Source organism: Lepisma saccharinum, chromosome 10 (genome assembly GCF_977018435.1).
Source record: "Lepisma saccharinum chromosome 10, izLepSacc3.1, whole genome shotgun sequence".
Lineage (NCBI taxonomy): Eukaryota > Metazoa > Arthropoda > Insecta > Zygentoma > Lepismatidae > Lepisma > Lepisma saccharinum.
Window position 1 is genome coordinate 85,616,167 of NC_139238.1, and position 27,348 is coordinate 85,643,514.

Below are 27,348 nucleotides of genomic sequence, written 5' to 3' on the forward strand. Positions count from 1 at the left end.
CGTTGGCGCATCGTTACGCCAGTAGTGGAGAGTGTACGGGAAGTCTACGTTGATTCATCGTTACGCCAATAGTTAAGGGAGTACGGGAAGTCTACGTTGGCGCAACGTTACTCCAGTAGTGGAGAGAGTACGGGAAGTCTACGTTGATGCATCGTTACGCCAATAGTTAAGGGAGTACGGGAAGTATACGTTGGCGCATCGTTACTCCAGTAGTGGAGAGAGTACGGGAAGTCTACGTTGATGCATCGTTACGCCAATAGTTAAGGGAGTACGGGAAGTCTACGTTGGCGCAACGTTACTCCAGTAGTGGATAGAGTACGGGAAGTCTACGTTGATGCATCGTTACGCCAATAGTTAAGGGAGTACGGGAAGTATACGTTGGCGCATCGTTACGCCAGTAGTGGAGAGTGTACGGGAAGTCTACGTTGATGCATCGTTACGCCAATAGTTAAGGGAGTACGGGAAATCTACGTTGGCGCATCGTTACTCCAGTAGTGGATAGAGTACGGGAAGTCTACGTTGATGCATCGTTACGCCAATAGTTAAGGGAGTACGGGAAGTATACGTTGGCGCATCGTTACTCCAGTAGTGGAGAGAGTACGGGAAGTCTACGTTGATGCATCGTTACGCCAATAGTTAAGGGAGTACGGGAAGTCTACGTTGGCGCAACGTTACTCCAGTAGTGGAGAGAGTACGGGAAGTCTACGTTGATGCATCGTTACGCCAATAGTTAAGGGAGTACGGGAAGTATACGTTGGCGCATCGTTACGCCAGTAGTGGAGAGAGTAAGGGAAGTCTACGTTGATGCATCGTTACGCCAATAGTTAAGGGAGTACGGGAAGTCTACGTTGGCGCATCGTTACTCCAGTAGTGGGTAGAGTACGGGAAGTCTACGTTGATGCATCGTTACGCCAATAGTTAAGGGAGTACGGGAAGTATACGTTGGCGCATCGTTACGCCAGTAGTGGAGAGAGTAAGGGAAGTCTACGTTGATGCATCGTTACGCCAATAGTTAAGGGAGTACGGGAAGTATACGTTGGCGCAACGTTTCTCCAGTAGTGGAGAGAGTAAGGGAAGTCTACGTTGATGCATCGTTACGCCAATAGTTAAGGGAGTACGGGAAGTCTACGTTGTCGCAACGTTACTCCAGTAGTGGAGAGAGTACGGGAAGTCTACGTTGATGCATCGTTACGCCAATAGTTAAGGGAGTACGGGAAGTCTACGTTGGCGCAACGTTACTCCAGTAGTGGAGAGAGTACGGGAAGTCTACGTTGATGCATCGTTACGCCAATAGTTAAGGGAGTACGGGAAGTATACGTTGGCGCATCATTACGCCAGTAGTGGAGAGAGTAAGGGAAGTCTACGTTGATGCATCGTTACGCCAATAGTTAAGCGAGTACGGGAAGTCTACGTTGGCGCAACGTTACTCCAGTAGTGGAGAGAGTACGGGAAGTCTACGTTGATGCATCGTTACGCCAATAGTTAAGGGAGTACGGGAAGTATACGTTGGCGCATCGTTACTCCAGTAGTGGAGAGAGTAAGGGAAGTCTACGTTGATGCATCGTTACGCCAATAGTTAAGGAAGTACGGGAAGTCTACGTTGGCGCAACGTTACTCCAGTAGTGGAGAGAGTACGGGAAGTCTACGTTGATGCATCGTTACGCCAATAGTTAAGGGAGTACGGGAAGTATACGTTGGCGCATCGTTACGCCAGTAGTGGAGAGAGTAAGGGAAGTCTACGTTGATGCATCGTTACGCCAATAGTTAAGGGAGTACGGGAAGTCTACGTTGGCGCATCGTTACTCCAGTAGTGGAGAGAGTAAGGGAAGTCTACGTTGATGCATCGTTACGCCAATAGTTAAGGGAGTACGGGAAGTCTACGTTGGCGCAACGTTACTCCAGTAGTGGAGAGAGTACGGGAAGTCTACGTTGATGCATCGTTACGCCAATAGTTAAGGGAGTACGGGAAGTATACGTTGGCGCATCATTACGCCAGTAGTGGAGAGAGTAAGGGAAGTCTACGTTGATGCATCGTTACGCCAATAGTTAAGGGAGTACGGGAAGTCTACGTTGGCGCAACGTTACTCCAGTAGTGGAGATAGTACGGAAAGTCTACGTTGATGCATCGTTACGCCAATAGTTAAGGGAGTACGGGAAGTATACGTTGGCGCATCGTTACGCCAGTAGTGGAGAGAGTAAGGGAAGTCTACGTTGATGCATCGTTACGCCAATAGTTAAGGGAGTACGGGAAGTCTACGTTGGCGCAACGTTACTCCAGTAGTGGAGAGAGTACGGGAAGTCTACGTTGATGCATCGTTACGCCAATAGTTAAGGGAGTACGGGAAGTCTACGTTGGTGTATCGTTACGCCAATAGTTAAGGGAGTACGGGAAGTATACGTTGGTGCATCGTTACGCCAATAGTTAAGGGAGTACGGGAAGTATACGTTGGTGTATCGTTACGCCAATAGTTAAGGGAGTACGGGAAGTATACGTTGGCGCATCGTTACGCCAATAGTTAAGGGAGTACGGGAAGTCTACGTTGGTGCATCGTTACGCCAATAGTAAAGAGCGTACGGGAAGTCTACGTTGATGCATCGTTACGCCAGTAGTTAAGGGAGTACGGGAAGTATACGTTGGCGCATCGTTACGCCAGTAGTGGAGAGAGTACGTGAAGTCTACGTTGATGCATCGTTACGCCAATAGTTAAGGGAGTACGGGAAGTATACGTTGGTGCATTGTTACGCCAATAGTGGAGAGAGTACGGGAAGTCAACGTTGGCGCATCGTTACGCCAATAGTTAAGGGAGTACGGGAAGTCTACGTTGATGCATCGTTACGCCAATAGTTAAGGGAGTACGGGAAGTATACGTTGGTGCATCGTTACGCCAATAGTTAAGGGAGTACGGGAAGTCTACGTTGATGCATCGTTACTCCAGTAGTGGAGAGAGTACGGGAAGTCTACGTTGATGCATCGTTACGCCAATAGTTAAGGGAGTACGGGAAGTATACGTTGATGCATCGTTACGCCAATAGTTAAGGGAGTACGGGAAGTCTACGTTGATGCATCGTTACGCCAATAGTTAAGGGAGTACGGGAAGTATACGTTGGTGCATCGTTACGCCAATAGTTAAGGGAGTACGGGAAGTCTACGTTGATGCATCGTTACTCCAGTAGTGGAGAGAGTACGGGAAGTCTACGTTGATGCATCGTTACGCCAATAGTTAAGGGAGTACGGGAAGTATACGTTGGTGCATCTTTACGCCAATAGTGGAGAGAGTACAGGAAGTGCAATGTCGTGTATTATTACGCGAAGAATGAAGAGAGTATGGGAAGTTTGAGTCGGTATATCATTACGTGTATGATAGGAGCAGTACGAAAAATGTACGTTCCTCCTTCATTACATGAGAAAGTAGGAGAAGTCAGTGTTGGTGAATCCTTACATGTATATTGGAGAGTATGGGGGAAATCTTTGTTGATAAATTATAACGTGAATAATGAATATAGTAAGAAAAGTTAGCGTTGTTGAATCATTGTGGGAATATAAAAGAGCGTACCGCAAGACAAGTTATTGTGTGCAAAAAAAATACACACCGTTGAAAGTGACTAGCAAACACTGCCATACATGTGGAAATTTACGCGAAAATTTCCTAATTACCTACACGCGAAATATTGCACGTAAAATTTGTCAGATGTCAGTCTCTAGCATGTGACCCTTGATGGTACGTCCATATTCCGTAGCATATCCGCACCTTTATCTGACGTTTGTCACTCTTCTGTTTTGAAACTAGTCCAAGCGTTGGAAGCACGGGGGACGACAAATCAACATTCCGTATCACGGTTTGAATTTGTAGGCACGTTTATACCAGCGTTCTCTTGTATTTTTATTTTTATTTTTATTATTATTTTTATTGCACGTGACTGTACATTTCCTAATCTGCCCAATACACTACGGCGCCAGGTATGTCAAGTACGAATCCCGGGCTGGGAACGAGTGTTCCTTGTGTGTGTACCTTTATTAATTTCATCATGTCACTTATTCTCGTTGTCGAGATTAGCCAAGAGTATCAGGAAAGCGAAGCTAAAAAACAAAAATCAAATTAAATTGATTTTATTGTCTCAGTTCGGTTTCTGGGTGTGCAATGGGGTTCCCGAGAGGATACAAAAATACAACCTCCCTTCCAGGTAGTACACCCCGGTAACGTTTGCAGGACAACGGGGCACTGGCGTCCGGACCCATGAAATGGATTAAAAGACAATCGCAAACACATTTGGACACCATATGGCTAGTATAATCCACTATAGAATTTGTGTTGTGTGCTGACCATATGTTTGTTATTTTGTCTTCATCTTATCATCACTCATCCTCATCTTTGCGATTATCCAAGAGTGGCAAAATGCAAAGTAAATCAATCAATCGTACAGAAACTTTAAAAACACCCTGTACAACATTTTGCATAACTAATTTGGAACAGTCATATGGGTTTGCACAGAATACAAGAAGAAGTCAATCTTCGGATAAGGTTTCAGCATGCAATAGGATGTTTCAGCGAGAGAGGGGAAAAAAAGCAGTTTCAAATTTAATGAAATCTGTATTATATTAACACGGGAGGCCGCAAAGACTCCACTTGCAGCTAAATAGACCGTGCGCTTCGCTTTAAATTACATCCTTCTTCGGAAGAATCTGGACAATTTCATCTACTCCCCGCCCCCCCCCCCCCCATACCGACGGGGTCGTCCTGCGAAAAACGAAAATGTACTGCATATAAAAAATTGACGAAGTTGGCCTGAGTGTTGTGAGTGATCGCAGTTTCCGCAAGGGCTGGGGGAAGCGGAAGGGATAGGGGGGAGGAAACGTAGCGTTGCCCCCCCTCCGTCCCTCTCCCCCTCGCAGCGTCTGCGTCTGCCCAGGTCGTAGCCAATCAGCATCAGGTTGCAGGAGGCCTGGAAGCTACGTCCGCACACGCTGTCTCCGAGTAGCTCTTTCTGGAAGGGGAGCGCGTGACCTGGAACTGACCCGCGAACCAGAGAGAGGGGGGGAACCCCCCGTTCTGACCTTGCTTCTCCTCAGACACGTGACCGGGCTCGGTGCGAGGCATCCCTTTCTCCACCTGGATGACTCCGTCTTGCGCGTCCTTCCCTGGCAGGAAAGTTGGTGACGGTCTGACCTGTTAGCGAGTTCCAGTGACAGTTTCGGGAACCAGCACCAGGAGGACGCGAGTTCGTTTCCGTGACGGTGCGGATGTGGTACGGCGAGTTCACGGACGGGCATTGGTAGTTCTGGCACCCCAGCGCGCAGACGACGTCACTGCGGACTTAGAACCTTACGACAGGTAAGTTTCAACATTCATCCTTGCACAATACGCTGACGATACAAATTTCCACAACTAAACGCCACACTCTAAAGTAATTCTGCCTCGGCAACGCTTCTTGGTCTAAAAACTAAACAAAACTAGCGATATCCTTAACTGTAAGCAACACAGCACATCCATGCGTTTCAGATAGCAGCATTTTCAGGATATCTGCCACCGATATGTTGGTTAATCTCTAGTGGTCTGTACAATTCGCTTTCCTCCTACTCTTGGGTAATCTCGAAGATGAGGAGAAGTGACGATGTTGATGGGACAATCACAATGAACACCAGGCCGGGATTCCAACCCGGAACCCCTCGCGTCGCAGTGTGCTGTGCTAACCGCTCTGCCATGGAGGGCGGCCAATCTCCAGCGATATCGTGATATGAGGTTGAGTTTCATGCATAGGAAGGCTAACCTGTACTGGAACTACAGTTTAAAGTGAGATCCTGACCACTAGGTGCCTCCACCGGGTATCGAACTCCGGACGCCATCGGGGAGGCCCACCAGTGATATAAAGATAACAAAAGCAATGAATACACTCTTGGTGCGAGAATAAAGAGACATCCGGTTGTAAGTAGGATATTAGGCAGAAAAATTTAAAAAGATCAAAGCTTGGTAAGCAACTTACAAGTTAGGTTTTACGATGCATAATTTAGCCGATAGTTTCGTAGCAGGAACCAGTTCACATCAAATCGCTCTCCCTATTTTTCTCTTAATAGCTCAATAGCTACACTGTCTTCAAGTAGGTATCTACGTTCTTCCCCTAAGAATCCTAAACTTGACAGCCTGTTTTGTAACATACTTTACTTGTTTTAAGCGAACATAACACACAGCTGTTTCAAATTGGTCCTTAATTTTCATAACTTGTTTTAATATTGAAATTACTCAAAAATGATTTCTCTGCCATCTGTTGAGAAACAATGCAACTGTCTGAGTTACGTTGTTTCCGTGTCACCTTAGACATGTGAAATCACAGAGAAAAAGCGTGAAAAGTAACAGCAAATTATACATTGGCTAAAAATAAAAACACACTAATGTGCTAGTAGGTAATAGGAATTTGTGTTTATGATCAAGATTCGTCTCTTTTGTGAAAATATATGCCACACTGGTTATGCTAAAATATTTTACAATGTTTCGAAGTTTACGAACTGGAACTCAATACACAGCAGCGTCAAATTTTAAAAAGGGAAATGAATCAGAGATTTGATTAAATTATCCAGGACCTTTCCAATTTTCTAATTGCTCTCCAAGCGTTGTTCCAAGTTTATACTTGACTTGTTTGTTTCCTTTACTTTCTCTTTTCTCCTTTCTAGTGTTCTTTAGTTCACTAGTCTCCTTTCTAGTGTATTTTCCGTTTACTGTTCTACTTTCTAGTGTCTTTTCCGTTTACTGTTCTACTTTCTAGTGTCTTTTGCGTTTACTGTTCTACTTTTTAGTGTTTTTTTCCAATCGCTGTTTTAATTTCTAGTGTCTTTTCCGTTCACTGTTCTACTTTCTACTGTCTTTTCCGTTAACTGTTCTACTTTCTAGTGATTTTTCCGATCACTGTTTTACTGTGTAGTGTCTTTTCTGTTTACTGTTCTACTTTCTAGGTTTTTTTTTCCGTACACTGTTCTACTTTCTAGTGTTATTTCCTTTCGCCGTTCTGCTTTCTAGTGCCTTTTCGCTTCACTGTTTTTAGTGGGTTTTTTCCGTTCACTGTTCTTTTAGTGTCTTTTCCGTTCACCGTTTTTAGTGTTTTTCCGTTCTCTGTTCTGTTTTATGTGTCTTTTCCGTTCACTGTTCTTCTTTCCAGTGGCATTCCGTTCGTTATTCCAAATTGTAGTGGCTTTTGCGTTCACTCTTCTGCTATAAAGTACCTTTCCCGTTTTTTCTTTTCTTTTCTAGTGACTTTCATTCGCTAGTCTTCATTCCGTTCGTCCACTGAACCTTGGATGGTGGGATCGGGACACAACCTTCAAGACGTCTTTATACATACACACACGCGGATCTGAATGGAGTTCTGGTCAATTCGACGGATTTGTGAAAGTCGCGATCTCGTATGCAAGTGTGGACATCCTTAGTTTTCTGGAGACTTAGCATTACAGCGGTGATAAGGGTTCGAAACCGAAACATCATAGTAGCTCTCACACCGAATAGCTCTGTCCCAGGATGTTAGCCCTAAAACTCACGTGTCCAAGGACCTCAGCGGCGGTTGAGTTGGGTCCACTTGACCTAATAACCAACCAGTGTACTCTTTCAGTATCTCACGCACAATCTGGCGTGCTCCGGTGGAGAGCGGGGGGGGGGGGGGGGCGGGGGGGCAATATAACCACATGGAAGTTTTCGGTCCTGAAATTTGCATGGGATGTGCGTGCAAAGATTGCTTCTAATTCTTGCGAACCGTGCATAAATTCCTTCGCCTTGTGTGATGCATATCGTAACATGTTTATTGCCAGTGATGTACGAGAATATGTTATGTGCCGCAGGTTTCAAAAAAAGGGGGAAAGAGGCGGCTTCTTTTGTGTGCGTGGCCAGGACGATTTGATTTGATTATTGTCATTTAGCGTCGCTTTTATTATGGTGCAAAGTAACAAAAAAAACTCAATGATAGCCCCCACCCTACCTGACCCGATAATCAGCAACACAGTCACTTACGGACAAAACCTGTCACATGGCGTGGAGATTAGTGCTAAATGTTTACATTCAATTCTCAGAAGATTTCAAATAGTACTGCAATGTTTTCAAATTTATTTTAATTTTCTTATACTAGAAACACTGTATAGAAAATAATAATATTTAGAAATTAAATGATACGTATTAGCAATAATTCTTACAATGAAGAACATGTCTGACGGTGAGTTAACAAAAAAGATACCATTTTCACATTACGACTGCAGTTCGAAAAAAGTAGGGACGGAGATTAAAAATAAATGGACTGCCCCGAATAAATCGGGACGTTTGGCAGCCTTGCATCAATGATTACAAAACTACAAATATCACATATTGTAGACTACATTTCTGCAGCCTCTTTCCTTCCACAAATTACCCATTCATTTATGCAAGGATGAAATCGAAATTCTTGCAAAATCTGAAAGAAATCGTCAGTGTTATTTTCATAGGTCATTATAGGTTTGCATTTTAATATTTTATATTAGATTGGGCATGGCCTCCTTGCCCCTCTTTGGATGCGGGTTTGCTTTCTTCATAGCATCAGTCGCACTGATTGCTCTTTCATGAGCTTCTCTCTTCATGAGAGAGAGAGATAGAGAGAGAGATAGAAATTGTCGAAAGAACACTCACAAAGAGCATACATGTACCCTAACATCAATACTCTTGCACAGAGCACATGCAGTGGCGTGCCCAAAAGGAGGGTTGGTGGGGGTAATTACCCCCCTTTGGCAAGGTATTCCTAAAAAAAAAGTCAAAGGCAGGAAAAGATGGAAAATTAGGGCTACTAAAAAAGAGTATACGTAACTCCCCACCCCCTTTCAAAAATCTTCGGCACGCCACTGTGCACATCAGATATTTCTTGGAAGCTGCATGCTATAAATGATATCGGTCCGCCGTTGAATATGTGGTGGTCTGTTAGCGAGCAAATCCCTGAAAAAACGAATCCCCATTTGTCCTCTAAACCTTCTAGTTGCCTCGTTTCCGATCGAATATTCCTTTGAAGCGCAGGCAAAATCACAACTAATAATGACAAAAAAAGGACGCACATCCGTAAGGTTGCATGTCTGCGTGCGGTTATCAAAAGCTGAAAATCCCCCCCCCCCTTCCCCGTAGACTGTTCATTATCCGCTGAACCGATTTTAATTACGACCAAAGGCGAAAGCTCCAACCTCCAAAACAAATCCTTCGGTTACGAGGCCAAATGCCACTCCAGACAAGCATTAGTGGGTTTTTTCTCTTTCTCTCTCGAATTCGGTTGCTAGGCGACGCTCTCATCCTCCCGCAGAAGGATTTGATGGACCAGTTCTTTTCTCCAAGCCGTTCAATCGCTTATGTTGCATCATAAGCTGACTGATTGATTGTGTTGGGTGCGTCAGCGATGTAGCTATTGGCGTCCTGGGGGTTCGAGGTTCGTGAACTAATCGCGGCATTATTTGGTCCGTGTCTGTAATTGGTTGTCACGGATTTTCAGAATGTTGTCATTTGCCTGTTTATACTTTGCAATTCTATCTCCTAAGTTACATAATAGGCTCTATCCTTTGTAACTCTATCTCTTAAGTTTCATAATAAGCTTTATCCTTTGTAACTCTTTCTCCTAAGTTTCATAATAAGCCTTATCCTTTGCAAATGACAACTCCTACGTTTCATAATAAGCTTTATCCTTTGTAACTCTATCTCCTATGTTTCATAATAAGCTTTATCCTTTGTAACTATATCTCCTACGTTTCATAATAAGCTCCATCCTTTGTAATTCTATCTCCAACGTTTCATAATAAGCTCTATCCTTTGTAACTCTATCTCCTAAGTTTCATAATAAGCCTTATTCTTTGTAATTCTATCTCCTAAGTTTCATAATAAGCTTTATCCTTATAACTCTATCTCACAAGTTTCATAATCAGCTTTATCCTTTGTAACTCTATCTCCTAAGTTTCATAATAAGTCTTATTCTTTGTAACTTTATCTCCTACGTTTCATAATAAGCTTTATCCTTTGTAACTCTATCGCACAAGTTTCATAATAAGCTTTATCCTTTCTAACTCTATCTCCTACGTTTCATAATAATCTTTATCCTTTGTAAGTCTATCTCCTAAGTTTCATAATAAGCTCTATCCTTTGTAACTCTATCTCAAGTTTCATAATAAGCTTTATCCTTTGTAACTCTATCTCCTAAGTTTCATAAGAAGTTTTATCCTTTGCAATTCTATTTCCTAAGTTTCACAATAAGCTTTATCCTTTGCAATTCTATATCGAGTTCCATATTAAACTTTATCCTTTGCAATGCAATCTACTAAGTCTCATGACACACAGAGGAAGCAATGAATTAGAGACTACCCTACCCTCACCCCATTCTCTCTTTCTCTCTCTCTCTCTCTCTCTCTCTCGTGTTCCTAAACAAAAAATCCGCACCAATGGAAGTATGCACAAGGAGGAATGGTGGTGAGTGACAGGGTCACAGTGACTCACATTGATTGGCTGTTACGAGACTAGCGTCACCAATACAGGACACTTTCCATGTCCCAGGTATTAGGAGTCCTGTGAAGCGTCGAGCTGGAAATCATTATTTCTGGAAGGCATTGTTCTCCAATCCTTCACTTTCCATTGTTGCATTCCTTTTTTTTTTTTTTTTGCTTCACATCCGTGCATGGGGTCTCTCTTTTCCATCCTGAATGCCTGTCGCTGCGAAGTGCGTGCGGGGTGAGGGGGGAAGAGGGGGGTCCACCAGCGACACAGTTGACAGCCTGACGCATAAGTTCCTTTCAATTTTCTATAGAGATGCTCATCTGAGCACAAGATCACATTCATGCAGGCGCTATAATAGGTGGATGGGGTGTTTGGGGGGAGGCTGAGGCGGGGTAAAATTCGAAAAATCACCCTCCGCCCGAAATGAAGCACCTGTTAGCTATTGTTCCATCTTTCCACACTGTGTTGGCACTGTGTTTTGCCAGTGGCAGAATCATTTCCACTTTCGGAGAGTTGAGTGCGACAAAGTCCAACGGATGGCAACTGTTCAGAGCGTATCGCTGACATTGAAATCCCTTCAGAGCTCAATGTTCGCATTCTTCACTAAGAAAGTGCCACGTGTGAATCTTTATTTTACAAATGAACAGTCCACATTCCTTTATGGACAGGGTAATACATTTAATTCAGTTTCAAAAAAGGGTTTGGTGTGCACAAAACTTTAAAACTTATGACAAAACTATTTCAACACCTTTGAAACTCGAAAACCTTCACTGGCTTTGCAGATGGGCGAAATTTCATAACAATAGATTATTATCAGTATCAAAACTACTAAAATGTCAGAAGAACAGGTGGATGAAACTTGATCGTTCTAGTTATTCAGTAGCACACACAAAATTTATCATGGGTATCACAGAGCTCATTCGCTACTTTCAAACTAGGCCTCCCCGATGGCGGAGTTGTAGCGTCGTCGCCTTGTAATTCAAGGGGTCCCGGGTTCGATACCCGGTGGAGGCACATAGTGGTTCGGATTCCACTTTAAACTGTAGGTCCAGTCCCGATTAGCCTTACATGTGCATAAAGTGGACCAACTCAATTAATTAATAAACCCAACTACTTTCAAACTGAAAAAAAAAATTGACTGGTATGGCAGATGGACGAAAATGTATTTGAAGAGCTTAATCAGCATCTTCAAAACGGAAAAAAGAAGCTCACGGGTGTTGGAGATGGGCGAAACTTAGGTGCTAAGAAAGAAACAAGGGAGAAGGATAAGAGATGGCAAGAAGAGAGGGACAGATAGGAATAAAAATGTGGAAAGGAAGAGAGAGAGAAAGCAGAGGAACAAAAAGAGATGGCTTATAGACAGGAAGGTAACAAGAAGAGAGGGAGAGAAACAGAAAAGTGGAAAGGAAGGAGAGAGAGGAAGTAGAGGGAAAAGTGCGAAAGGTAGATAGAAAAGAAAGTGGAAAGAAGAGAAGGAAACTGAGAAATAGGAAAGTATAAAGAAATGAGGGAGAGAAAGAAATAGAAATATGGAAGGGAAGAGGAATCAGAGAAAATAAGAAAAGCAGAGGAAGAAAAAGGAACATAGAAATAGACATGAAGATGGCAAGAAGAGAGAGAGAAAAATAGAGATATGGAAGGGAAGAGAGCGAAAGAGAGAAGCAGAGAAGAAGATAGGAAGTAGAGGATAGATAGACTAGAAGGTGTAAGGAAATATAGAGAGAATAATATATTTATTGAAGGGAAGAATGAGAAAGGGAGAAAGGAGAGGAAGAAAAAAAGCAGAAGGAAAAATGGGATGAAATATAAATAGACAGGAAAGTGTCAAGAGAGGAAGAAATAGGAATGTGGAAGACAGGAAGGATAAAGGTGGCATTAAGAGATGTAGAGAAAAATAGAAATGTTTAAAGGAAAAAAGGGAGAGAGATGGAAAGAAAGAAACAAGAGATTCACAGAATCCATGAGCACCTGAATGTTTGGTCCACCGGGAGCCCACACGAAGGTAATTGTCTGGTGACGTCACTGGAGACAGGCTTCCAATTCACGGGATTCTCGACCTATCACAGAGAAAAACAGGCAGAGAAGGAGTGTATGCACCTTAACATCACCATCTCTCGATTAATCACAATAATCTTTGTTTTCCTAATGACGCAACCTAAGCCAACGAAAGTAACTTGATGCACGTGGCGTGTGCCACCATCTTTTCGATACATCGTACAAGTTTGCCTACATCACAAGGATGAAAGATGAAGAAGCATGCAGTTTTTGTGTGCCCCAAACGTTGACAGTCGTAGCATGCCGACAGCAAAATTGCCGACGGTCACGCGATAACATGCTAAATATTTATCGTTCTTTTTTTAAATGGGGGGGGGGCGTAAGTTAGGAGGGAGTTTTCATGTCGAGCCAATTAGCAAGTTCCGCTACGCTCCTTAAACATTTACGCTGCTGCAATATTAAAGCATACAAACACCTATGCACCGAGGAACGAAAAAGCACAATACTGTAGACACGCAAGGAGAAACGAACACTTCGAACCAATTTCTACTAGAAAGGGAACACGTGGTGTTGGACTAACGATTCTCACGCAGCAGGAGTTCGTGTGTGCTGGTGCTGCTGTGTGTGTGTTTGTATACCAACACAGCGGAGGCATCGCACATGTCGCCTCGGTAACCGCGGGAGTGGAGTGCTTGATAAAAAAAAAGTAAAATACGCAAAACATGAATAATTAAATTTGTGTTTCTGAGAAATTTTACATCTCCTTCAAGCTCTCACAAAACAACCCATCTAGTTGCGAATATTTCACTATAAAAGTCTCAAAAAAATCCTCGCGCGCGCGCACACACACACACACACACACACACACACACACACACACACACACACACACACACCCTCACACACACACACACACACACACACACACACACATATATATACACACACACTATATGGGTAGTCGTATTTTGGATATTCAGCGTCGCTTTCCTAACACGTTTGGATAATCGAGACGATAGATATCAGTGAGATAAGATGAAATTGAAGGAGGAACACTTCTCTCTTCCCCTCGTGTATTTTATTTCAATCTCTCCCTTTCTACCTATCTTCTAGTTTCCTTTTTATTTCTATGTCTGTTTAGCTTCTTTCATTTCTCTTTCTCTCTCTCTCTTTTTCTCTAACTACCTTCTTTCATTTCTCTCTTAGTCTGATTTATTTTATTCTTCTTCACATACCTTTCTCTCTCTCTCTCTCTCCCTCCGTTTCCCTTCCTTTCGTTTTTTTCTATTTTTTACTTTCTGATCTTTAGTGATTTATATGTATATATATATCAACATTTATTTATCTTTCCATATTTCTCCCTCTCTCTCTCTTTCTCTCGAGTTTCTTTTCTTTCATTCTCTTTTTCGTTCGCTTGTATTTGTCCAGTTCAGTCATTATTTCTGTTTCGTTCTCTTATTTCTCGTTCTTTATCTGCTCTTCTGAAAACATTATTTTTACTATAACCCGAGACATCAATAAATAAATAATGAAAAAAAAACTTAAAAGTTGCAAAAATTATTTTCACATCATTTTTAACTTTCTTCAAATTAATAACTTTTATATTCTAATTTACTGCTGAAATAGTTTATATTGTCTCAAGAGCCGGCCTCCGTGGCGGAGTGGTTAGCACAGCGCGCTGCGGCGCCAAGAGTCCTGGGTTCGAGTCACGACCTTGGCATGGATGCTCTTTGTGAGTGTCCCTTTGTGAATTTCATCATATCATTACTCATCCCCATCTTCGCGGTTAGCCAAAAGTGGCAGACAAGCGAAGTAAAATAAACAAAATCAATCAAAACTATTGTCTTGCGATTTTCTTCTTATTGTATTTTCTTCCTGCTATATTTCTTTATAATCTTGGATTTTATCTTTATTTTAACCAGAACTTTTGAGGTTAGGCGGCAACAGCGGAACATCGCTCAGCAATAATGTCAATTCAACACGTCACACGATTTTCTAATTTTGACCATCCCTCCTCCAGGCGATCATAGGTATATGCAAAGACTCATCCAAGATTTAGTTCCCGAACTCGCCTGAAGAGGTCTCACCAGTTGTTTTCGAGAACTTGGTTAGGGCTGGTGACGCATTAACAGCCATGTTGTTGTTTTTTTCCCCTTCCCGTGGACGCGGCTCACGAGAAAATTGGCTGCGAGTCCTGCCTCGCTCGGGATGAGATGACGTAATCAGGATATTTTTTTTCTTATTGTTCCGTCGCCTCTGCCACTTTGGGCCAACTCGGAAATGCGATTATGGTTTTCGCCGGGACCGCGTATTAAGCTTAACTTGAGGGAGGGGGGGGAGGGTAACACGAGCCGACCTGACTGATGCGAAGACGCTCCTGGAACAACGGGAATTCTCCAACGAGCCTGGATCTGGAAGCAGGAGTTGCTCCAGAAAATTTACGTCACTTGGAGGAATCTTCCTTAATTTATCCTCCTCGCTTTCTGCGCATGCGCGTGAAGCATAATCCACTGCCAACACACAGTAAGAAGAAGCAGCCCTTAACTTGAGATACAGACACAGGGAAAGAAACCAAATTAAGATCAAAAGAAGACAGATAGAATTAGGAAGATTCTTCACAAAGAACAATTATTCCCACAAAAATTCTGAATTGCAAATCAAATTTATTGCTTATTTCTCTATCAGAGGACAATAATACCTGTAAAAATTATCCAAGATGAACGAAAACAATGTTTATTTCTATATTAAGTACCTGAAAATTCATCGTAAGACAATGAACTATTGTTACTATTTCCAGCAAATTGTAGAAGATATATGAAAACACTTGTTTCTCCATAAAAGGGCAATAATTCCTAGAAAAATCCTCTATTTCTCCATCAAGGACAGTAATTCCTAGAATAACCATCTAGGAAGAATCTCCAGCAAGGATAACTATACTTGAAAAAATCATGAAAAACAAGAATATTGCTCACTTCTTCATCAAAGAACAATAATTTCTCGAAAAATTATCACAGTAAAATAAAAACCTTTTTTATTTCTCCATCAAACAACTATTCTTAGAAGAATTCTCGAAGATAAATCAAAGCAGTGTTTGTTCCTACATGAAGGGAAATTAATTCCAAGAAAAAAATGATCAAAGACAATTAAAATATGGCTTATTCTTCATCCAAAGACATATATTCCTAGCAAAATTATCGAAGAGAAATTAGGCCAATGTTTATTTTTTATCAAATGACAATAATTCCCCCCAAGAATTATGACAAACAGAAACAGTGGCTTATTTCTCCTTCAGAGCACAACTGTTCGAGCAAAGATAATGAAGGAATGCTTATATTGATTGATTGAGTTGGTTTTTTAAGTCCACTTTATGCACACTAAGGCTAATTGGGACTTTACCTACAATTTAAAGCTGGATCAGAACCAGTATTTGCCTTTGCCGAGTATCGAAGCCGGGACCCCTTGATTATAAGGCGGCGACGCTACCACTGCGCCAACGAGGAGTCCAACAAGGCTTAAATAAGAACAATCATCATTCAGACAACAGAGTTATCCGCAGAGAATTATTCCTCAAGAAATCAGTAGTGAAGGACAAAAATAAGTCAGTTTTTTCTCTTCTAAAAGATCGCTATTGTTATAGAGAATCATCACCAAAAACATTTATGGAAGGAAAGTTATTTCGAGAGAGAAGAAAGCAAAGAGTAAGGCTTGTTACTTTTGAATAGGTGAGTGAAGACCAAAGAATCAGCGACCTTTAACTTATAACAAACTCAAACAACAGGTTGACAGACTGAGAATGAAAACTATGCTGCTGGCAACACTGAAGCCAGGCCACTATATTCAGAGGAGAAGTAGAAACAAGGGAGAGAATTGGCTCAGGGTTGGGGTAGAAACTACACCTGGAACAGCCTGTACTTGCTACAATGCTACTGGCAACACTGCGGCAAGGTTACCGTGTTCCGAAAAGAAGAGATTGAACTGGTCCTGGGTGGGACACCTCTACATGCTACTATGCTATACTGCACAGAGAAAAATGTTTTTTTGGATTAACCAAAAAAATGGTAGTGGTGAACAAATCGTTTGTTTAAATAGGCATCAACCAAACAATTGTTCACCAGTACCAAAAGATTTGGTCAAGTTCTATTTGTTTGTCATAAACATTTTTTGGTTACCAAAACCAAATATTATTTTGGTAAATCTAACAAAATGTAGCACATGTGTTTAGGAAAACCAAATAATTTAATCACAATTACCAAACGATTTGTTAAATAATTTATTCATAATAACTTATGTTATAAGCTGGCTAATTTTAGCTAGAGTGGATAGTTTGTAGAAACTAAATGATCTCAAAATACACATTCAGAATATAAAGTTCACTTAACTAAACGATTTTGAAGCGTGTCTGCATTTGTGGCGCACACTTACCTTCTACTTATATAGTCCAGAAGCAAAAGGTTGCTCATGGGAGATTCATTTCATTCACTGCAGTACATTTTCTTCTTTAATTTGTAGCTTTGATGTTCACATATCTTTTGAAGAATGTTAAAGCACAATTTTTCACTATAATTACAATCAAACGTACAATTATTTGTTGTACAAAAACTTATGTTTCTTGTACACATTTTGACAGAACCATCTAGCGACCAGTGTAGGAAACTCAGAATAAAGTAAGCATATTCTGAGCTTTTTTCAGAATATTAGGTTACACAGCAACATAAAGACTCGCTTCGAGTAATTATCTATCTACATGAGTTTCAATTTTCGACAAAGGATTTTCATACTACACTCGACGAAACTGGACAATCGTTTTTTTCAAATTCGAAAGCACGCTCACGCACATATAGTAAATTTAACCAAACGTTTTGTTTCTCTTTACTTACATATGTATCATTTTGTTTACGAGTACCATATTTTGTCTGACCAAATTTTTTGGTATTCTTAAACAAAATTATTTAGTAATTACAAGCAACATTTGGTTATCGGAATTAAAAAGCATAACCAAACAGTTCAACCAGACTTTTTTGGTAATTCCAAACAAACCAGTTTTTTCTGTGTGACAACACTGCAGCCAGGCTACTGTTTCCGGAGAAGTAGAAAGAAGATATAGCAGTGGGAGTAGGGGGGACCTCTGCCTTGAGCCACCTCATAGCCACACGGTATATGATTACCAATAAGAGAAGTAAGAACATTGCATGGCCTAACATGCAGAAGCTTGCCTTAGGAAACGGCAGCTCGCTTTCGGCAATCATAACACCACTTGAAAGATTCATTAGGAGCGTTACGCAACGCTGCAAACCTTTGATCCGACCCCGACGTGATCTGTTGACCCAGCAATTCGGCTAATGATCATGATACGTGCTTACGGAGGGTTGCGGTAATGGGCAATTAGGAGGGTCCACCTTGACCCAGATTCCCCCATCTCGTGCTCCGAGGGAGAAGAAATAGATCCACGACGGGGGTACGTTCGTCACCGACGACAAATGTCTAGATTGCATCGGTCCTAATTCCAGATATTCACGCCACCTCCTCACGCACTGGGTGCGTGTAGGTGACAGATTGATCCGTTACGGAGCGGGGACGTGTGCATGTGTGAAGACAAGGTTAAGCGAGCATTTAGTTTAAAGTGTTTTTTTAAAGTACTCATTAACTTCAAATAGGCTCATGGATACTGGTTTTACATTTTAATGTGTGATTTGATTTCATTTATGTTATTTAGCGTTGCTTTTTTGCCACTTTTGGCTAATCGCCATGGTGATGATGTAATGAAATTGATGAAGGGACGCTCACAAAGAACACCTATGCCCGGGCCTGGATTCGAACCCGGCGTCGTAGCGCGCTGCTGTGCTAACCACTCCGCCACGGAGGTGATCTGAAGCGCCGTGCCTCCACCGGGGGATCGAACCCAAGACTCCCTTAGTAGGAACAGGGAAAGGGTCGTTGATGAATGAATCTAAAGTTTTGGGTTCGGCATAAATGGACAATTTGCACCCTTCACTTTGCTACTTGTATGAAGAAAATCCCCTTACCTAAAAACCTTACCTCAAAGTTGACCTTTGAACGTTATTCATGGCTAATAAAATATATGAGAACAAAGTCCTTCTTATTCAAGGTCGAACGTTAATCCAGACTAATAAAATATATGAGAACAAAGTCCTTCTTATTCAAGGTCGAACGTTAATCCAGACTAATAAAATATATGAGAACAAAGTCCTCCTTATTCAGGGTCGAAAGTTAATCCCGACTAACAAAATAAATAAGAACAATGTCCTTCTTATTCAAGATCGAACGTTAATCACGACTAATAAAATATATGAGAACAAAGTCCTCCTTATTCAAGGTCGAACGTTAATCACGACTAATAAAATATATGAAAACAAAGTCCTCCTTATTCAAGGTCGAAAGTTAATCCCGACTATATGAGAACAATGTCCTCCATATTCAAGGTCGAACGTTAATCCCGACTAATAAAATAAATGAGAACAATGTCCTCCTTATTCAAGGTCGAACGTTAATCCCGACTAATAAAATAAATGAGAACAATGTCCTCCTTATTCAAGGTAGAACGTTAATCCCGACTAATAAAATATATGAGAACAAAGTCCTCTTTATTCAAGGTCGAACGTTAATCCCGGCTAATACAATATATGAGAACAATGTACTCCTTATTCAAGGTTGAACGTTAATCCCGACTAATAAAATATATGAGAACAATATCCTCCTTATTCAAGGTCGAACGTTAATCCCGACTAATAAAATATATAAGAATAATATCCTCCTTATTCAAGGTCGAACGTTAATCCCGACTAATAAAATATATGAGAACAATGTCCTTATTCAAGGTCGAACGTTAATCCCGACTAATAAAATGTATGAGAACAATGTCTTCCTTATTCAAGGTCGAACGTTAATCCCGACTAATAAAATACATGAGAACAAAGTCCTCCTTATTCAAGGTCGAAAGTTATTCGCGATGAATAAAATATATGAGAACAATCCCTCCTTATTCAGGGTCGAACGTTAATCCCGACTAATAATATATGAGAACAATGTCCCCGTTATTCAAGGTCGAACGTTAATCCAGACTAATAAAATATATGAGAACAAAGTCCTCCTTATTCAAGGTCGAACGTTAATCCCGACTAATAAAATATATGAGAACAAAGTCCTCGTTATTCAAGGTCGAACGTTAATCCCGACTAATAAAATATATGAGAACAAAGTCCTCGTTATTCAAGGTCGAACGTTAATCCCGACTAATAAAATACATGAGAACAAAGTCCTCCTTATTCAAAGTCCAAAGTTTTCGCGATGAATGAAATATGTAAGAACAATCCCTCCTTATGCAGGGTCGAACGTTAATCCCGACTAATAATATATGAGAACAATGTCCTCCTTATTCAAGGTCGAACGTTAATCCCGACTAATAAAATAAATGAGAACAATGTCCTCCTTATTGAAGGTCGAACGTTAATCCCGACTAATAAAATATGAGAACAAATTCCTCCTTATTCAAGGTCGAACGTTATTCACAGGTAATAAGATCATAAGAGAACAATGACTTCCTTATTCAAGGACGAATGATATGATCGACTAATAAATTATCATTTGTACTTATGCAAGGACAAATTTTATTCCTGAAGAATAAAATATCATCAGCATAAGGCCTTGTTTATTCAAGGACGAATGTTATTCCCCAAATACGAAAACACTGTCTTCTTTATTCAAGTTTATTTATTTATTTATTTATTTATTAAACACTACAGGCAAATGCCCAGTTACATTGCTTTGAGGTTAACCGAGTTCAGTTTACATACATATTGACAAAACAAGTAATTAAAAATTGGTAAGAGAAAACAACAAAGACAAGTAGAAAATAATTACGTATAAGACGGAACAGAATAATCATTACATAACAACAATATATAATACAAGGGTGGTATATCATAAAGTATACAACGTATTTGGTTACAATGCTATTATATACAGGGTTCACATAATAAGTTTGCTTTTAGGTCTAAATAGATCAATGTCAGGGGTATTATTGGAGACTATATTGTACAACGCGCACATCCTCCTCATGGGATCCATTTCAGCCATCCTGGTTCTACCGCGTGAAATTTTAAAGAGGTCATTTCTGGGTCTTAATTTTGAGCATGGAACGTAAAAGTTTATTTTTGCGAGAAGTGCGGAGGAGTCTGTTTTTCCATTGACAAGTTTCGAAAGGAATGTTAACTGGTGCATCTGTCTTCTTTTTTCAAGGGACGGGACACTCAGCATGTTGCGTAAGATGTCACCCGAAGTGAATTTTGGATAAATGCCATCTAATTTATATACTAAATACTTTAAGAATTTATTTTGGAGTTTCTCTATTTTTTCGATTTCCTTTATAAATAACGGGTCCCAAACGACTGAGGCATATTCAAGTTTTGATCTGACAAACGTATAGTAAAGTAGCAAAAATGTTTCTTTTTTCTTAAACTGGCTACACATTCTCATCACAAATCCTAGGTTCCTGTGCGCTTCACTGAGGATGCGCGCAGTGTGTGTCTGGAAATTTAAAACTTTGTCAAATGTGACTCCAAGATCAGTTACAGTATTCTCTCTTAGGATTTCTATGTCGGAAATGTTATATGAATATTGGATGGGATGTTTGTTACGTGTGAATGACACTACTTTGCATTTCTTGAGATTGAGATTAACCTTGTTGTTCTTGCACCAATCAAGTACTTCGTTAAGTTCGTCTTGTAATTTCGTACAGTCGTGATCACTTTTAATTTGTTTGAAAATTTTGACATCGTCAGCAAAGATTAATTTTTCGGAGTTTTTTAGTGCATCTGGTAAATCGTTAATGAAAATCAAGTACAGCAGGGGGCCTAGGTTCGAACCTTGGGGGACACCGGAGCTGGCTACGTAATAGGAGGACCTTAGTCCTTGGTGCATGACATATTGTCGTCTATTCTGTAAATATGAAGCAAGTAGTTTTATAAGTTGCGGGGAGAGGCAGATGTAAGCTAGTTTCTGAATTAAAGTATCGTGGTGTACAGTGTCGAAGGCCTTTGAAAAGTCCGTGTATATTACATCGACCTGTCCTTTATCGTCAATAGTTGACGCAACGTAATTTGTTAATTCGACGAGATTAGTCACAGTTGAACGGTTTTGTACAAATCCATGCTGGTGTGGAGAAAGGATAGGTTTGACATGAGAGTAAATATGATTATAAATTATTTGCTCAAAGAGTTTAGCTGGAGCTGACAGTTTCGCGATTGGTCTGTAGTTACTTATGTCTGTCTTATCTGCTGCTTTGGGGATTGGACAAATCTCCGTCGTTTTCCAACTTGCGGGGAATTTTTCTGTTTTCAAGATTAAATTAAAGAGGGTGTGGAGAGGGAACTTGAGCGCCTCTGAGCAACCTTTAATAACGTAGGGGGGGGGATTAGGTCCGGTCCAGCTGCTCTTTTTGGTTTGAGTTTCTTGATGGCTTTTTCGATTTCTTTTAGGGAGATTTCTGGGATGCTTAAGAGACTAAGTTGGGATTTCGGGAGCGCGTTCGTACGTGTGGTTTCGTAAGAGGACGGTTCCGCGGAAAAGACAGATTCGAAATATGTAGCATAAACATTCTGGATGTTATTGTTATCGATAGGTTCACCATTGAGTTTGGTTGGTTGGGCTGGTGGATTCTTCCTTTGATTCTTAACTAAAGACCAAAATAGATTTGGGTCGCGAGTCAGATTAGCTTCGCAGCTGTTAAGGTAGTTTTGGTAAGCTTTGTTTATTTCCGCTTTTAATTTCGTTCTTAGGGCTTTAAAGTTAGCTTCATGATACCCTACATACCCTTGTTTTTGTTTCCATTTTTTATGATGGTGCGACTTGATCTTTATACCTTTTATAATATCTAGCGTGAACCAACATGGGTACTGATTAGAATAAGTTGAGCGGGAGAATGGGACGCATTCATCAAATATACACTTAATTATTTCATAAAATTTGTCCACTGCAAGATCGATATCTTTGTATTTATGTAATTGTTCCCAGTTAGCCGATTTAAATTTGTGAAACATACTGACGAAATCAGCTTTCTTAAAATTGTATCGCTTAATACTCGACTTTGAAGTTTTACGCTTAGGTTTGGGGCGTGGTACATTTATTCCTAGGGGAGGGTGGTGAGTATCTTCCGGCACCAGTGCATCCTGCCGGAGTATCGTTACATTATCTATATTTGTTAGGACTAAATCTAGGGTTTTACCGCTGGCATTTTGTATAGTATTTAAGTTTTTGAGATCATTAAAATCAATAAAGTACTTCAATTCACGACAGTGGGAACCTAACGTGAGGAGGTCGTTAGTAGGATGAGTTATGTCAGGGATGTTAAAGTCACCAGCGATGAGCAATGGGGCCCCTAGAGGACAATGTGCGGTTATGTGGGAGAACAAAGTTTCATATACCGGTAGGGGTGATGACGGCTGGATGTATATTACAGAAATATAGATGGCATGTGCATGTTCCGGTTTTAATTTTATAATTACACAGTCTATGGTTTGTTCAGTTAACGGTAAATCCACCAGTTCAGGGCAGTGTTCTTTCTTTACACCAATAAGAACACCACCTCCTAGGGTTTTCCCGTTTTCTCGTGGGTTGCGGTCCGATCTAAAAACACTGTATTGTTCTGAAAATATTTCCGAGTTGGATATTGAAGTGTTGAGCCAAGTTTCAGCGCACAAGACCACGTCGTAGTTATTCGCCAAAATGCTGAGAAGAAACTGATTCGTTTTCGTGCGTATACCTCTTAGGTTTTGATAAATAATGCTCATGGGGACTCGATTTGTTTGATTCACGTGAACGGTTTTGACTGAATGTACATTCTCTGGCGAGTTATCAGAAACGGAGTGTCCACTAGTTGCGTTTGTACTCGTTCCGCTAGGTTCGAGATTGTCAGTTGTTTTCACTAATACACCAGTGGGTCCTGAGGGGATGTCCTTCTTACCTGTCAGGTTGCGATGGGCGTGGCTACGTCGACATCTTCAGAGAGGCCGGAGGCCATTTCCGCGGGACCACTTGCTTCGCCGATCGTACTGCATTCCTGAACTTCCAGGGTGGATAGGGGCTGGGGGATGTTGAACTGCACTTTCACTTCGAGACGGGTTGGCGCCAACAGTTTGGGGCTCAGATAAGGTGGCTGCGTCAGGTTGGAGATCACTCAAGGAATACTTGATATTGTCAACAACGAGGTGGCGGTAACTAATGTAGGCTCTATGACCAGCATTCCGGGCACTGTGCATATGTTCCAGGAGTCCCTGGCGCTCCTTCCGAGTGGAATAGCAAAAGTCATGTTCAACATATATTTTTGTACCGTAAAAAGCGGCAAACGATTGGGCGTGGGCCTCGCGTGCTGTTCGTGTTTATCCTATGAGCTCGCTGAATGTCATCCTCTTGCAGAATTATGCTCAGCTTGTCTTGTATAATTCGACGTACTTTGGACTCGGATTCTGCCCAGTCTTCTCCCGGGGAATCCTCATCGACACCGTAAAACACTAGGTTATCCCGACGACTTCTATCCTCCTGATCATCCAGCCTTTGTTGAAGCCATCTATTGTTCTCCGACAGTTCTTCTACGCGTTTTGTAAGCGAACCTACGTCACTTTGGAGGACATCCACTCTACCGACCAGAGTTCTAAGTACGTCGTTGAATTGTCGAACTTCGGTAACAAGTGATTCGTGAGACGCTTTGAGATCACGGAACATTTCTTTGATTTCTTTCATTTCGTCACTTGGGCCAGGGTTTGGTTCCACGCCTCCAATCACTAATAACACTAGCACAACTAGTCCGTAAGCAAAGAAACACTGTTTGAATCCAAAACTGCACCCCACGGTCGCTTGACATTTCGAAGGCACTTTTCCCATGTACATTCCTATACGGCAGCGCCAGGTCTCGGTCGACACCCCCATCTCTTCGCTAGGCACGCGGTTCCACGGAGCAGATTTAAACACGTCCGTCCACTTTCACTTTCCTTAGACTTGTGGAAAATCAGAAAGGCTAAGAGTAGAACATAGCACGGTATGGATCCAATAGAATAGTGGAACAACATAACATCACTACACAAAGAAACCAATGAAAAGAAATGAAAGATACAGATTACCTAGTTCTGCGCCTTTCTAATGTACATACGAATAAAAAGTCTGCAACTGATTGGCACGGACCAAAATGTCCGGCTCCCATTATTCCCAGGGAAAAGATTATTAATTGAAGTCTTCGTTTCCTTTTGCATACATCCGGTCCCCAATCTCGAAGCCTCTTCAGAGAAGGATCCTAAGAGAGGTGTCGAAAGTGCAATTAAGCTTCGGGAGGGGAGGGGACGATCCGTGCCCACGCAGAACATTTCCATAAGCAAACATTTTTCGGAGTTCCAGAACGAGCGCCATCCTCAAGGGACGTGGAACCAGACGGGGTCGAACATGAATTTTTCAGCAGTGGTTATTTACATGTCAAATAGGGGGGAGGGGGGAGTGAACGTGGGAGGCATACTCGTGCAATGGTCTAATTCTAAATAATGTGAGAAACAGATTATTATAATGTATAAAGTGTGGGGGTTTGCAATACTGATTAAGGGGAGTACACAGTGATCCGGAAACTCGAAGCTGCTTCAGTAACTTTAATTCTTGTATGGTTCTTCGCGACAACTTACATGGACCAAGCCTAAGTCAATACAAGCAGAACTATCAAACCCTTAACGAAATGGACTGCATCCGTGACATTGAGACGCAACTCTGTAGAGTGACTGCGTGTGCCACAAACATGTATTCAGTTGAACAGTGTTTATTGTTCGTGAATACTAGAGAAACTAAAAACACTAAGTTGCTGACCAAGGCAGTTTATTAAGATAAAAAAAAACACTTAACAGGTAACGTTTCAACCCTGTATCAGGGTTTTCCTCAGACGAAGAACTAAACTAAAATGATGAATTATACTACACACAGAAAGATTACATACACACAGCAGTGTCACTAGCCACACAACAACAAGTCAAGTTGACAGTCCTTATCTAGGAAGATTTCTTCAAAGGAATTAAACATATCACCTCCTGACAGTTGACTAATGGGTCTACTACTACACTGACAGGTGATTGACAGGTCAAGTTTAGCAAGAGTCTAGAACCACCTGCTTACCACTCACCCACCCCTCCTGCCTTTTTGGTTATGGATGAATACCTCCTCCTCTGGTCTTCTTCTTTTCTCTTCTTTCTTCTAGGTTCATACTTCTTTTTCCCTCATTCCTTTTCTTCATCCTTTCAACTTTCTCTAACACACTCTTCCATTCCATGTTTATCTTGAGTCCTCCATTCCAATTCATGATGTCTTCTCCTTTCTTTTCTATTTCTTTGGCCTCCTTCCATTTTCTCACTAGTTCTCTCTTCTCTTTTCCTATTCGCCTAGCCGAATCCCATTCAACTTCATGTCCTCTTTCTCTAGTGTGTTTGAATATGGCATTTCTGTCTCTCTTCAATCTCACATCATCCATGTGTTGCTTTAACCTGTTTTTAAGTCTCTTCTTCGTTTCCCCTATATATACACTTTCACATCCTCTGCACTTCACCTCGTAGATAACGCCTAAACGTTAAGTGTTTTTTTATCTTAATAAACTGCCTTGGTCAGCAACTTAGTGTTTTTAATATGGAAGCAAGGCTTAATTATATTACAATTAGAGAAACTAGTTCATTTAAACAAAGCGTAAGTCTATACAAGCAGAAGGATCACATCCCCCAACGAAATGGACTGTACCCGTGACCTTGACCGCAACTCTGTTTAGAGTGACTGCGTGTGACACAAACATGTACTCAGATGAACAGCGCTTCTATACTGTTAGACCCACTATCCTCCCTCAACTGCATAGTATTATATATTAGTGGGTACTTTTAACACTTTCTGCTTTAAAAGTCGCACAAAAACTTTTAATACACTGTATGCAGATCAAGTTTAAATGAGGTGTCAGCTGTTATTTATAAAACGACTTCAAGACTGCAACACTGATCAAGTAAGCTTCAAAACGCCATTTTTGTCATTTTAAAGATGGCGTCTCCTACATGCACCAGCGAACATCAGTGGTTTCCTGCCTTCTGGAAGTCTATAACCTATAGAAATTCTCCTGAAAATGACAATTCAATATCTCTTTTCATGCTTACCACACCATCAAACTTACGAACTGAGGATGATATTCAACAATGGCCTCAGTTAGCAGTCAGATAGGTGTAAAGACATTACAGTGGCTTTCTTCCTGAGGTATGTAGATACTAACTGAGAGTTGCATATATGTGTAGATCAGCAATGGGTCTATGCATTGGCGGACTTAGCGGGAGAGGCACGGGGGCACGTGCCCTCCAAAGTATTATAAAATGTATTGGTAGCATTATATTGCAGCAAGCAATGTTCTTTCCCATATAGTAAAATAACAAAACAAAATTTAGCACAAATACATTATCAGAATCAAATTTACTAAACTCGCAAGTAAGTCAACAATGGAAATCGAATCTGGGGCTGGTTAGTTTCAAGGCAATAACGTCAACTAATGGACCCAAAGCAAGAGGTCAATATGGGATTTTCGCCGAGGAAGTAAAATCTCAAGCGTATGCCTTAACGTAAGCACTGTTAATATAAATAATGTAGAAATACTTATATTTTACAAAACCTATTAATGCTATCATCTGATAACACCTGCACGGGTTTGGATGACTCACAGATGACTGTTGTCCCTGAATAATTTCACTATGCTGATTGCAAAAATCAAATCCATTTTTATCCATCACGTGTAATTTTCTTCAGAAAATAGCGTTTATTTCACAATAAAATGTGTAGTTCCTTGATTTCCTCAATAGATGGCTTCTTTTAGATAATCATAAAATAT

The 27,348-nt window shown here is 41.1% G+C and overlaps 1 protein-coding gene across 4 annotated transcripts in view; it reads left to right on the forward strand.

Moving 5' to 3' along the window:
• LOC145994004 (acetylcholinesterase-like) overlaps nt 1-27,348 on the forward strand; it is a 476,238-nt gene that overhangs the window by 118,459 nt on the left and 330,431 nt on the right. The window contains exon 1 of one of the 4 annotated variants that reach the window (XM_083130066.1): nt 5,153-5,330. The exons of the other annotated variants lie outside the window; for them this stretch is intronic. The gene's annotated coding sequence lies outside the window, so the exon portion shown is untranslated. Of the gene's footprint in view, nt 1-5,152; nt 5,331-27,348 lie in introns of those variants that run through there. 4 annotated transcript variants of the gene reach the window in all.